A 6,962-nucleotide genomic window follows, 5' to 3' on the forward strand; every position below is an offset into this window, starting at 1 on the left:
AAAAAACAACTCTGTTTCCTAGTGCTCCAGAGATGAACACCCTGAACTTGCTGTTCAGAGAGAAGAGAAGGAGTCAACAGTTTCTGAAGAGCTGTCAGACTTAGGCCCTCAGCACCACAGCCCCTCTGCTGGAAGGTATGGTCTCAGCATCCTGGCTTCTAGAGGTGCTCTAACAAGATAGAGAGAATCTCTTTCCTCAAGTGCACCAGGAAAGACTGCAAGCAGTATCCAGATTACATATTTCCTTTTGAATTTCTTCATGCTCTCCTGGGGTTTGCAATTTTCATGTAAAGATTAGTTATTTAATTTGGTATCATGGGGCATCTCATTACACAAACTTCCTAGTTTCCATGCCTTGTCACTTATTCTAAAGACTTAATTGGCTACCCATGGTTATCTTGTCTAAAATGTTTGCCTTCTGCCCTCTAAAACCCCTGTTGCTTTGTAAGCAGACTCTTCTGTATCCTCAATTTCTCCACAGACTGAGGTGATAAGAAATACTATACAAGAAAAATCTGAAGGATGGATGTTTCAGTCAGGGTCCTCCCAGAGAAACTGAACCAACAGTATGTTCATACATATACATATTATAATTAATGGGTTCACACAATTATGGAGGCAGGTCAGTCCAAAATCTGCAATGTGTGTCAGCAGGCTGGTGACCCAGGAGAGCCAATGGTTCAGTTCTCATCTAAAGGCTAGCAGGTAGAAACCCAGTAGAGCTGATGGTGCAGATGATGTGCAAAGGCAGTCTGCTGGAGAATTCACTCTTGCTCAGGGGGGCTGTACTTTCCATTCTCTTCATGCTTTTAACTGATTAGATGAGGCCCACTCACATTATGGAGGGCAATCTGCTTACTCAAAGTTCACCAATTTAATCTTAATCTCACACAAAACCACCTCAAAGTTAACACATAAAGTTAATCTTCAAGGCATACCCCTTGTCACCTTGGCACCCATATTCATCTCCTTAAACCATACTTAGTCTTCAGATAAGACAATAAGAAGGTCATACTTCCACCTAACACAATACAACTTTCCTGCGTACACCCAGGAATGTACTAACCCTTTCCCCAGAAGAGGATGCAGAGTCCTTGGATGATGTTTCCAGCCCTTGACTCATGAATCCTGGTCATGGGGGAAGTAGCACCATATATTGGACACTGAAACAGAGTACATATAAGACCTCCTGAAGAACCTTATTCCAGCCCTACAAGGCGTTGCTACCTAGCTGGCACTATAACTTAGTCTTCAAAAGACCATTCCTCTTTTCTATCTAGTCAGGGTCTTCAAGATGGTAAAGAACATGGTAAGACTAGTGAATTCCATGAGCATGATCCCATTGCGACACTGATTTGCTGTGAAGTGAGCTTCTTGATCAGAAGCAATGCTATGTAGAATACCATGATGGTAGATTAGGCACTCTGTACCACCATGGATGGTAGCTTAGGCAGAAGCATTGTATGCAGGGAAGGCAAATATATATCCAGGGTAAATGTCTGTTCTGGTAAGAACAAAATGTTGCTCTTTCCATGATAGAAGTAGTCCATTGTCATCAACTGAATTTATTATCTTTCCTTCATCTACATTCTCCAAACCACAGAATCTACTTTCTCTTGTCAAGTCCTAAGAGTAAAAGCATCCAGAGGGAAAGGACACTTAGCCAAAGTGTGTGCAACTGATGGAAACTAGAACAGAGCAGGAATGAAGTAAGCAAGAATGGAGCAAAATGTCTTAAAAATATCTGTAGATGCAGCTGGAGTAACTTTCTGTCAAATCTAGTAAACAATCAATTCTCACTCCCTTCAAAATAATAATTTTTAAACACTGATCCAATGTTGTTACTTCCCTACACAAAATAGTGGCTTAGTAGATACGTCCTAAATCCTTACCATGGCATACAAAGGGCTTCACAATCAGGATTCTTTTATGTCTTCAACATGTAGTGCCTACTCACATATTCTGCTGCCTATTGAATGCAGGCCTTTCAGATCCCTTCATTAAACTATTAAGACTTCATTCCTTTGCAGATTATCCCCTATGTCTAGAAAGTCTTCTGTGTTTATATTTCTATTCACATAACAAATTCCTCCTTATAATTAAGAAACTGAAGTAAAGGATGCTTTCTTTGACACGTCTTTCTCAAACCCCTCTCTCCCAAGCAGAGATGAATGTTCCCTCTAGATGCCACCACTTCCAGCGTAGTTCCTGTTACTTTATATTGCCATTACTTGTTTGTCTATAGATTTTTTTCCTCTCTCCCATATTCTGAGTTTATTGAAGGCAAGATCGGTGCACAATTGAATCTTCAGCCCCTAACACAGTGAGTGAATATACGCCTGCTTATTTAAGCCTACTTAAAGCAAGCTGATCACCAACATGGCCAATAGACTCACACACTTCTGGACCATTTACAGGCATTGTCCTGAGCTCTCTTGCCTTCTTACTCTGGTCCAGTGTCATCTTGGCCTCTAATCTCTTTGTCTCTATCTCTCACCCTCCACTCTGTGTTTCCCCGTTAGACTGGACAACAGGAGTTGGGTATCCAGGCTGCTGAGGGCAGCAGTTCTAAACCTGTGTCCCAAGTGTGTTGAATCATAGGACAAAAGAGAGAAGGGAGTGGAGTACAGTGATCTTGTTAGTGTCACCTGAAGAATGACAAGGTTTGTGATTTTGAAGAGGAGACCTTTATTTCTCATAAGCATTGCAGCCTGCAGGGTGGCCATTCTGACAGGCTGGGAAGCATAGCCTCTGGCCAAAAGCAATAAACAGACACTTGGGGGATCAGAAGAATAAGACAGGAATTTATTCTGAATGGGGTGGCCTAGTATACATACTCAATAAACTATAGGGGGAGGCATAAACATTTATGAAAGGAGAAATGTACACAAACACAATTGAGCTTCCTCCCTCCCCATGGGACCCATGTTCAAAAACAGTGGTGTTAGCATGATTTGAGGATGGAGTTTTCAGTCCTCTGACATCAAATAGTGAGGCAGAGGACACACAAACCGTCACTGCGCGTTCTCCATAGACTAGCCAGAACCACTCTGTGGGCAGTGGTCTCTTATCAGGCAAAAAGTGGAGGGGCAGCTTCAGGCAGTTGGTTGATATCAAAATGGTGGAGTCTTTTGAAAGGGCTGGTTTCTGTTAGTGCTTAGAGAAGAAAGCCTAATGGCTGTTAGGGAGGGAGCAGGTATAATGAGGCATGTCTGACCTCACACCCCATCACGGCCAGGAACTGTTTTCAAGGTTTCTCTGGGGTCCCCTAGGACAAAAGGTAGGTCGGTTGGGAGCTTAGGATTTCATTTTTGTTTCCCACTAGAAATGCAAAATTAATACTACACGCCACAATATGCATAAATCTCAAAACCATAGCACCAAAGCAAGCAGCCAGACACCAAAAAAAAAAAAAAAAAAAAAAAAGGACATACATAAATTAATGTATGTTGTGAAGGCCAACCAACTCCATCTTAGATGCTAATCTGCCATGTTGGTTACTGATTAACCCCAGTTCTGGGATGGCCTCTAAGATTTCCGGTTTATCTATTGTTCCTTGGGTAAGAGGGTGTACTTACCACAAATCCTGCCCTTAAGGAACTGTCCTACACATCCCTTCTGAAGCACACACCCTTTCCCATGATATCTAAGGCCTGGCTCTAGGGAGTAGTGGCACAGGGATCCACCATCTTGTGTCACCACCTCTCAAAATACAGACATGACTTCTATTCCTAGGTTCCAGTGTCTTTCTAAGAAACTGAATTTGCCCAGCCTCTTTCTTTAGCCTGTCAATTCCTCAGACCTTGGTGCTAGGTTTGCATAGATTTGCCCATGTGGACAGTTGTTGAAAGTCAGAATAGTGGTTGGTTTTTTTTAGGAGTAACGTGGATTGAAAGGAACACAGGGGAGTTACCAAGGTGCTTGTCATGTGTTATTTCTTGCTCAGTGTGCTCAGTTTGTGAAACTCTATCAAGTTTCACACTCACTATCTGTACGCTTTTCTGAATTACGTAATACAGAATGCAAAATGTGCAGTTAAGAAAATAATATCACAGTGGGAAACCATTTTATACCTAGGAGAACAGGAAAACCTTAAAAGTCTGACAATGCAAAGTGTTGTCAAGAATGTGGAAAAATTGAGAATTCGCTGTTTTTAGAAGTGTAAATTTATTTTTAAAAATCTTTAGAAAACAATTTACCATTATCTTGTAAGAATGAATACGTGTATATCCTACAACTCAGTAATGCCGTTCCTAAACCAGAAAAATCCTTGCACATCTATACCAGAAAGCATGTAGGAGAATATTCATAGAAGCATTGTTCATGGATTTAAAAAAGAAAGAAAGAAAAGAAACGTTTGGGGTGACCCAGCATCAGGGGAATGGATAAATGGCAGCATATTTGCATTATGCAGTAATAAAAAATTAGAAAAAAAAAAAAACTATTCACATCAACAGAGACAATTTAAGAAATAAACTGTTAAATGAAAAAAGCAAGTCACAAGAAATTATATAAAAGTCAATGTTTATAAAGCTTTCAACACAGCAAAAGGAATACACACCTTATGTGATGAAGCTATTAAAGAAACAAAAAGAATAAACACACAATCCAGGAGAGTGATAATCCTGGGTGAGGGAGGGGGATGTAAGTGGGGAGGGGCATCAGGGAGCTTCCTCAGATTTGTCCACAGTCTAATTCTTAACTAGAGGGTGGGTTACCATTGTGCTTTATAATTTGCATATGTAATCTTATTTATTTGTATGTACAAATTAACCAACAAAAAATTTATCTGAGAATTCTGGTTCAGTATAAACACATAGTCTTACCTGATCTCCTTTCTAAACCAATCATTAAATGAAAAATACAAATGATGATAATAAAAAAAAAAGGGAAACTATGCATACAAAGCGAAAAAGAAGAGCTATTAGCTAACAAAAGTTATCTATTGTTTTTTGGCTTTGGGGGGTTTTTTTAGAGACAGGGTCTTGCTCTGCCACCCAGGCTGCAGTGCAGTGATGCAGTCATAACTCACTTCAGCCTCGATGTCCTGGGCTCAAGTGATCCTCCTGCCTCAGCCTCCAGAGAAGCTGAGAATACAAGTGTGCGCCACTACCCTCTGAAAGAAAATGAGTGGAAGGGGTTACTGTCAAAAGATGCTAGAGAACGCTGTAGCCCAAAATGTGTCGAGGAGGACAGAAAGCTGAGAAGATACAGATCAGTTGCCCCACTGAATCCAGTGAGAAAGTTGGCCTAGAGAATTGTCCATTATGGTAGAAGCAAGAATGAGAAGTGGTGTGGCAAGTCATGACATTTCTGGAACATCTCTACATAAGAGTGAGGCAGGAGAACAGGACCTGGAGACAAGAACGTAAGGACTTCCCAGACTAAATCAAACAGAAACACTTCAGCTACAACAGGAAATAGCCTCTTCATTTACGTAGGGCATAAGTGTGCTCAGATTTTCTATAAATCTGTATGTTTGCTGCTTCATTATTTCCTTGCTTTATTTGTGCGTTTTGTCCAATCCTTTCTTCAAAATGCCAAGAACCTGGACACCCTCAACCAGTAGCAAGAGTCCATTCCACCTCATGTGACTCCCCCAGCCCAGGTAAAAAATTCCTGGTTGAAAAATCACACGGTCTGGGCAAGTGCAGCCTTGGTGAAGGGATCCCAGGCTGGATTTTAACTCTGCTTTCCACACAGGCACCTGGACCTCTACTTCCAGAGGTTGTGTAGCAGAAAACTGTCAGCCATCAGCTTCTGCGTTTTCCCAGGAGAAAGCTACAGCTAACGCTATTAGCCTTTGCCTGTCTAGGGTCCAGCATTTAACATGATGCTGCTATTTAATCCTGGTAGCCCTTGTGTGTGTGCCCTTAATTTAAATTCATCATGAAGTCGGGGAGGGGTGAGAGCAAGGTTGAAAGGAAACTGGCAAACTTGAGGAACTCAGTCCTATAGTTAACCAACGGTGTAACTTTCATAACAAGAAGAATAAGAAATACCATTTAAGTGAGCTGGGGAGGTAAAATATATATGTGCATGTTTAGTGGGTTGTCTAAAAAAAGAAACAAATGAAAATATTAGGGCATATTTTATATAGCAAGGGTAAGTATTGTGTCCTGAAATGTGTGTGTGTGTTTATGTGTTACTTAAATATGGTTCTGATTGTGCGCTTTTTTTAGAGTTTGTGATGTTTTTTAAATTTGGTGAACACTCAATGAAACATCAATTCGTACCCAGAGAACAGAATGGGCTGCCAGGTCAGAGGCACTGGCAGGGGTTCCTGGATCGTGGAGCTAGACACCAACTAGATCTAAATTAGCTGATACGGTGGCCTGGGAGTATCCCTGTGAAAGGGGAACTGTGTGGTCGGGAGACAAGGTTGCGGGCTGAGGGTAACTTTATTATTATTATTATTGAGACAGAGCAGGAGTATAGTGGCAAGATCTTGGTTCACTGCCATCTCCCTGCCTCCCAGGTTTAAGCAATTCAAGGGCTTCAGCCTCCTGAGTAGCTGAAATTACAGGCGCGTACCACCAAGCCTGGCTAATCTTTTGTATTTTTAGTAGAGACAGGGATTCACCATGTTGGCCAATCTGGTCAGAAACTCCTGACCTCGAGTGATCCGCCTGCCTTGGCCTCCCAAAGTGCTGGGATTATAGGTGAGAGCCACCACATCCAGCTGAGGGTAACTTTTGATAGTCTATCATTTTGTAGAAATATCATCTATTCATATATAAATAAATAAACAATTTATGCAAGGGTGAACTTTTTTTTAAAGTTTTTTTATTTCCTACAGTGTATTAGGGACTTCCTTAGGGTTTTACTGAGAGAGTCAACAAACTGCCCTAAGAAAGAAAATACTACATCATTAAAAGTCTAAGGTAGTGGGATAGCAAACGAACAGTATCATGTGGCAATCATAGCATGTTCTAGTGACACCTGAAATCTATTGTTCATTT

General features: G+C 41.2%; 1 pseudogene; it reads right to left on the reverse strand.

Annotated features, from left to right (window-relative positions):
- LOC108290387 overlaps positions 1-2,463 on the reverse strand; it is a 22,631-nt pseudogene extending 20,168 nt beyond the window's left edge.
- Between the last annotated feature and the right edge of the window lie 4,499 nt (positions 2,464-6,962).

Source organism: Cebus imitator, unplaced genomic scaffold, assembly GCF_001604975.1.
Source record: "Cebus imitator isolate Cc_AM_T3 unplaced genomic scaffold, Cebus_imitator-1.0 Scaffold433, whole genome shotgun sequence".
NCBI classification, from domain to species: Eukaryota; Metazoa; Chordata; class Mammalia; order Primates; family Cebidae; genus Cebus; species Cebus imitator.